Below are 7397 nucleotides of genomic sequence, written 5' to 3' on the forward strand. Positions count from 1 at the left end.
AAAAATGAAAGTTTTTTTTTTTTTTTTTTGGCACCAGTGAATTTTAGCTCAGCCAAACTATTGGATAGTAAGAGTCTAGCGAGCTGAAGTCTTAGGCTACCAGAGGGCATTCTAGGTTTATGTATAGAGCTGTGTCAAGTGTATGTAGATATTGTGTAAAGTAGAATCATAGTATAGTACAATGAATTTATTCGTTATTTTCTTTCCTGGGTAACACTCATGTTCGTGCAACGCTTGGTTCAGTGGAACCTGTTATCTTTGGTTGGGGCTTCAAAAGATGCAGTAAAATTTATATTGCAATAGAGTTGTTAAACTGGATTAGTCAGACAGTCCAGTGATTTTCAACCTGTAAAAGAAGGAACCCTGCTGTAACAAGAAGTAAAATATGCCGATTCTTTAAACAGCACTTGAAAATACTTTAGATGTTAAGCCTGAATGCAGGGTGAGTAATAGCCTTGTCTTTAAGATGCTGACTGAAGAGACTGTGGAGATCTGGACATGCTTCCCAGCCATATCAGGCTTTGAGACCTTTCCCATTGCAAAGATGGAAGAGCATTTTTGCCATGCTGGAGAGCTGAGAAAAGAAGCCTCTCTATTCTCTTGAGGTGCATAAATACKATAGTGATGAATACTACATAAAAACCTATAAGTATTACAGCAATGTAAAATATTTATTGAATGGGATTCAGCTGTGGGCTTATTGTAGCTTTAAAATTCTTTGATGTGGACAGTGAACAGAGGTAATGGGCTTCTGTTTAAAAGGATTTGAGGATGAGTCAGGAGTCTAGGTTTTAGAGTAAACTATTTGTTTGTCAGCTTGGTCTCCAAGTGTCACAAACCCTTTTAGAACTGACAGTTTCTACAGCTACTTAATTCTCTGTGTTTTAGTATTTATACAATTTTTTTTTTCTTTCTCAATTAAATAAAGGAAGCAGCGGCCTCTGCTATCCAAAAAAAAAAAACCCAACTGCTAGAAAGCTTACTTTTAGACTGTCTATACTAGCAGTAACTAGTGAGCCTCAAACTATAAATAAGCAAACTAAATGTCCTGGAGTGCGTCATTTCGCATCAGCTCGTCTGCATGTTTAAGCCGTTCCTGGTTTGCTCCAAAGCCTGGTCTGGCACCCTGCACGGGGCACTGTTTGTGTTAGCGGAGCTGCCAGGCTTTGTGTGACTTACAGAACTCTAGAGATTTTGAAGAAAGCAGCTGACTGTCCTAGGCTGCTGGATATGTTGGGCAGTTGTGCTGTATCTGCAGGCTTGTAAAAGACTACAAGTGCTTTAGAAGCACTCAGCAGACTGTATGTTCTTCTGTTTCCCCTTCTCCTCTTCCTGTGCCCCCCAAAAGAAGTAATACACTTATATCCTTTTTTTCTTTTTCTTTGTTTTTCAAATTGGTTATCTCTCTTGGAGTTCTGCATCAGAGAAGTTTGCTAAGTAACTTTGCTAAGACAACATCCACCCCTGGCAACACTATTCTAATAAACTTTAATGCATAAAAACACTTCTTGCTGTGGTTCTAGAGCATATGTTTTTAGTCTTGTTATTGGCAGGTCATTTTTCTACACACATTTTGATAAATTGCTGCCAAAAAAGGATGTGATTCTGTGGCTAGAAATTCTTCATAATATAGAAGAATGTTTACTACTTTTGGAATTCTAGTTAAATTTCTGGAAACTCTGGTTTTTGTAAAGTACTGTAACAACTGAACAGAACCCTTGTAGGGCTAGGATGCGCAGCAGATGCAGAGACTTCATGAGACGTGAAAACAAAGCAATTCCCTTACTTGAACTGAATGTTCACTGTCCTTTTATCTCAGCTTCTATGCCATAGCTTTCATGTAAAGAAAACTGCTCTTTGCCAAGTGGTCATTTTAGCAGTGCAATGCTGAAGAAATAAGCCTTCCACCTGCAGCTTATCAGAACTTTCTTCATAACTTGTAATGAATAATGTTAAGGATTCTAAGATGCGTGCAGGTTGTTAAAGGTGAGGTGTGTGCTAGGAAAGGTCAGATCATTATGAAGCTTAAACTATTTGACTGAAACAGTACATCCAACTCTTCCAAAAGATGTATGTAAAAACAAAAAGGGCTTTGACATCTGTAACAGTTTCCAGCTTGGGCTAAGTAAAGTTAAAAGGCAAGAAAAATGTGAAAGGCRTTCTCTCAACTCTTAATATCTGCCCTGATGAGGCAATTCTAGCCAGGAGTTCTTGTCTCTGTGTGATCTTTTGGCTGAGACTTGGCGCTCCTGACTACATTCTTTGAAAACCTGGACTTAAACAAAATATTGAGGACTTCACATGGAAATGTAGATGAAGCTATTGATGTTTTTGGAGTATGCTAAGTGTTGTTTTTATTTTTCCCCACCTAAAATCATGGATAGAGAATTAAAGTAGATATTGTTCTTTTGATCATGGATGGTGGAAAAACCATCTAGCCAAAGATCTCATTGAACTGAGCTCTTGTCTACATCTAGTTGAAAGCTTATGCTAAAGAACTGTCATTTTAGGTGTTATAATGTTATCAGCACTTCTAGTCTTAAAGAGTATGAATTGGTTAAACATASCTGTTGCTGATATATTGTCATGATAGGCAAAACACTGATTTTACTAGTAGTGACTCTTTTCTGAAGAGATATGAAATGCCATGGTGGCCTTGTTGCTTGCAGCCCAGACAGACTGGGTTTTGTAAGGCACACTTCTTCCTTCAGCAGCAGTTTAGTGTAGCTGCATAAACTCTTTTAAATGAATTCTTCCTGCTCCCAAAAGCTTATTCTCCTTTCTGCAAAGAATTTGTTGACTTGAAATTTATTTTGAGAAAATACAAACCTGCCCATCTTTCTAATTCTGAAAAAATGCGTCAAACTCTAGGAAAACATTTTGCTTGATGAAAACAATATTTGTTAAGGGGTTTCAGTATTTTTCAAATACAAATATACAGGAGAATTCTCCAGAGGTTCCATTTCTCTAGTCTTGCAATAAGGAAGACTGTGTTATGAAGGTTTTCACAGAAACTTCAATTGGTTATCTAAATTATTTATGGAGATTGCTATAAAAATGTTCAATGAGCTCTTCAAATGTGCTTTATTAGATTGTATATACTGATATGACTTGAATTTCTTATCATTGATGCCTGTCATGTAATGTGGACTTGTAACTGGGAGCATATGTGGTAGTAGAAAGCAAAATTAAGTTGTTAATTTGCCTATGTAATTTTGAGAAAAAGACTGTTAGTTGGCATTTACACCACCATTCTTTCTGCCACTGGGTGGCACTATTTAATCAGAAAACCTGCCAAAAACTGTGCATGAGAAAATAATAAAATGGAAAACTCAAACCCTCTTTTATCAGCAGAGAAGGTACACATCTTCCTTTGGGTATTTGCCTTTCTTGAATCTGAAAAGAAGAAAAACATTGTATTATTACACTGAACCAAATGTCTTTGCTCTATTTATTATTATTCCAATAATGCTTAGAGATCTTTTGAACTTTAATGTAGAAAACATAAGCAATATCATTTTGTGTCTATGAGAATCAGTCAATTCTACTGCATCCAAGCTCATTTTAGCATGCACTTTATGAAACTTAAAAACTAAATTGGAGCAACTACTTTACAATAAAGTGCTTGTTTTAAAATGTGCGTTTAGATTTTAAATGTGTCATGCTGTGAAACTGCAGCAAAAGTTTATAAATGATGTTGAATAAAATACAACAATTTAGCAACACCTTAAGTATAATTCTGAAGATGACAGAGGTGAAGTGTTTTCTTACTGTTAGTAGAATGAAAATTGAGATGGAAACACTTGGAACACCTCTGGCTGCTCGGATAAGCTTCAAAAAGCTTTGGGAAGCACTTTGTAATTCRGATAGTGATTCAGCCAAGTAGAGGAACTGGAATATAGATAATATTATAACTAGATCAGATTATATTTTACAACTTTTTATTCAACTAACAAGTCTGGGAAGAGTAGTAAYATCTTAATGAATGCTGTTCTGCTCTCTGTGGAAAAAAAAATAAGTATTGCGCTCTGAGCTTGGTTGCTTTGGTTATATATTGGTATGCAGACAATTTTCAGTGGACTTAGCGATAGGGAAATCAAATTTCAACACCCACTTTACCATGTGTGACTTCTGTCATAACAAGCAATTCAATTAATTAGTGTATATGAATTTTACTGAAGTGAGTATGTATGCTTTAACTCACACAAGTGTATTGAATCCTAAAAAATACTATTTTTGTATGTGATGCAAGTGTTGTTTTTCATCTAAGACTCGTTTATTGAAATGAAACAAATACAGATTAGTCGAATTATTCCTGCCCAGACTTTGATTGTTTAATTTGTGGCTAGCACTTAATGTGAGGTGAAACAAAAGACTTAGCTTAATATCCTATTGCAATAGTAACTAATTGCAGGTTACTGGAGAAGAATGTAAGAACTAGGTAAACGAGATACAGAGTCCTCCGATTTAAAAAGAGTTTTCTTCCACCTAATTGTAGATTTGTTTGATTTTTTTTGAATCTCTTTCACAGAGGAGGCCCTCAGCACTATCACATGTTGTGTGGCAAACCTAATTTTCTTTGGGGTTTTCAGCCTCATGTGGTATAGGAAGAAGTATGTCAGCAACCTGGAAAAAGCCCCGTCTATGTAGTCYTGTTTTGCTAGCCAGAATTTCTATGGATTTTCATTAGATTTTTGTGCAAAGTCAATAGCTGCCCAGGAACACATTTTCTTTGGTTAATTTGAAGGTAGTCAGTCTGGAAGAAGAAAGTAGATCGCACTGGAGATGGAGTGAAAAGGTCTGATATTCTGTCTGGACCAGATATGTATCTGCACAATAAGCCTGAGGACACTGAACGTATCTGCTTTGCTCCTCTACCTCATTTACATGAGTTCCTGTTTCTTGATGCGACCCTCGCCCAGTGGAGGTAATATGTTAAGATGGCAAAGTTTCTTTTGCTAGGAGGTTCTTACCGTCTGTGCGTGTGTGTTGCACTTATCACTGCTTTGTGTATCACGGTGTTATTCTTCCTTATTCAGGCCTTAGAAACAGAAGTTGGAGGTTCAATTCTTTGTTCTCTCTTCAGAAACAAGTTGGGCTCTTGTTCTCAGCTAGTGTTGTTATGGTTCTATGTAACTGAAAATGGATGTCTCGTCTAAGATTTTATTAGTGTCCACATAAGTGAGGCTTTACTTCTTGAAGATTCATGAACTTATTGTTCGTGTAGACACTTCTTCCCTTATGTTTTTGTGGTAGGTAACTGTTCTTAACAAGAGGCCATGAAAATAAGCACGTGGCTATATCCTTGCATTTTTTCCTTCACTTCAGAGCCAACTATCTAGTATGTTTATCTGCAGGATTGTATAAAAAAGCTTCACTGRTGGCTTAATCTCCTCAAAGACAGAAATTGTAGAGTGAGAAAGAATTTCGGGTTGCTGGAGAGGAAGGGGGAGTAATGCGCACGTGTGCAATAGTGCTCGGCACATAGGTGAATCCACAGGGATTGTCTTGGCCTCTCTTTTCCTTTTCCTGCTGTGGTAATTGTAATCTGTGAGTGAGTTGTTTTCTCAAAGCTGTGGAGAAATAAAGAAGCCTCCTAAACGTTGCAGTAGTTCTCTGATTATATAATATCATACCTTTGTCAATACAGAAGAGTCAATATTTTACCTCAGAGTTTTGGGGGCTTTTTCCTTTTCTTTCTGGCTGCAAGGACATAAGATATTATTGATGGTATTTGGCAACAGCAATGATGTGATAGAATAGAAATATATTTGTAAAATTCTAAGAAAGATGCTTCTGAGGGAAGGTAGACAGAAGTTTAGAGAGCATGTAGCTAGCTGGCTGCCTGGGTTCAGGGAAGGTTAATTCACAGTTGTGCTAGTGGGCTGTATTTCTAAAGCTCTAAGCTTTAGAAATTGGAAGAAATTGGTCTTCCAATTGAAATCAGCAACTACTGGCTTGCATCATACTTGGCTTGCATCCAAGGATGAAATGCAAGCCACTTAGTTTGGCTCACACAGGTGGAGTTTGAACTCAGGAAGACGCTCCAGTTGCACTCCTCTGTGCCATGGAAACACTAGTCCTGTCAGGCACAAGACATTGTGGGCAGAGCATAACTGAAATCTTGGAGCTGGTACTGCCTTAGCTTTCAGATGAGGTCCCGAGAGCCTTGTTCCGTGTTAAAATCATTATTGTCTAATTAAATGAAGCTTCTGTAGTGAACCTCTATAAAAGTGATAGTACAAGAAACAGCAACTATGGAGGCAGCTGCGTATCAAACTGGTTCCAGTCAGTGGCAATACAGAGAAGTGGAACAACTGCTTATTAAAGTAGAACAACATGTTACCTGTCTACCAAGGGTAAATGCAGAGCAGAAAATGCTCTRTATGGTTAAAGTGGCTCAATGTTTTCAATTGTCATACCCTGTTTGGTTGCTTGTAATTTTGCCAAAAAAAGTTTGAGGCTGCAATTTCCTGTAGAGCATGTCTGCCAAAGATTCAAGTAAAAATAGGGTAATCAAGCTGTTTGCAAGAGTGACTTATATTGAGGGAAATATATTATTTTGTCTACATAAAATAAACATACATAGTTTTTGTGGAGAAGCTCTAATAGCTTAGTGTTTTGGTGCAAGGGCTTGTCATTCATTTAAAAGATTGCCTTGGTGTCAGGACTTTTTGATATCCTTGCAACAATCTGCTCAAATCTGGCCAAGTTATGAGTGTCAATAGAGGTGAGAGGATTGGACAGTGAAATTGCCTTAAAACTGCGTCTGTGCTGAGCATGATCCAATGCACATGTGCCACAGGCTGCTTTTGTTTGCTTCTCCCAGCTGTTGCATAGTCACTGAGAGATGGAATAAGGAACTGAAAGAAAGGAAAGAACAAGTCTTGTGCTTTTTATTTGCTATCTGCTATAATACCAAGGCAACATTCTTGTTTTAAATCAGAAATGGTTGAAATAGGAGAAGAATAGAAATAGGAAAGGTGTAGCATGAAGGATGATTTTATCAGRTTGGTAAAAAGGGTGATTTTAAGTGATTGACAGATGTTTAATATGTCTAGAAACTTTCTCCTATGAATTTGGTCTAAATACATCCACATCTATATCCTTTGCAGTTCAAATGTAGTTGGTAAAATAGCAAAGTTTAATTTTTTTGGTCACTTAGTGAGAATTGGATCTAATTCCTTTTTATTTCCATTTTAGGTTTGCTTGCATCAATAATGTAAACAGAAACTTTTGAAGACATCTGAATAAGATGTTCAAAAATTACTCCAATTATAAAGAAAAGAAGAGAAGTCTACTTCTGAAAGTCTAATTATAGTTTCTTTAAAGGAGATTAGAGGAATGTTATTCCTTTAGATTTCTTTTAATCTTTTTTTTTTTTTTTTTTTTTTTTT

This window comes from Rhea americana, unplaced genomic scaffold (genome assembly GCF_003343005.1).
Source record: "Rhea americana isolate MKP2758 unplaced genomic scaffold, rheAme1 scaffold_19, whole genome shotgun sequence".
In the NCBI taxonomy this organism is placed as follows: Eukaryota; Metazoa; Chordata; class Aves; order Rheiformes; family Rheidae; genus Rhea; species Rhea americana.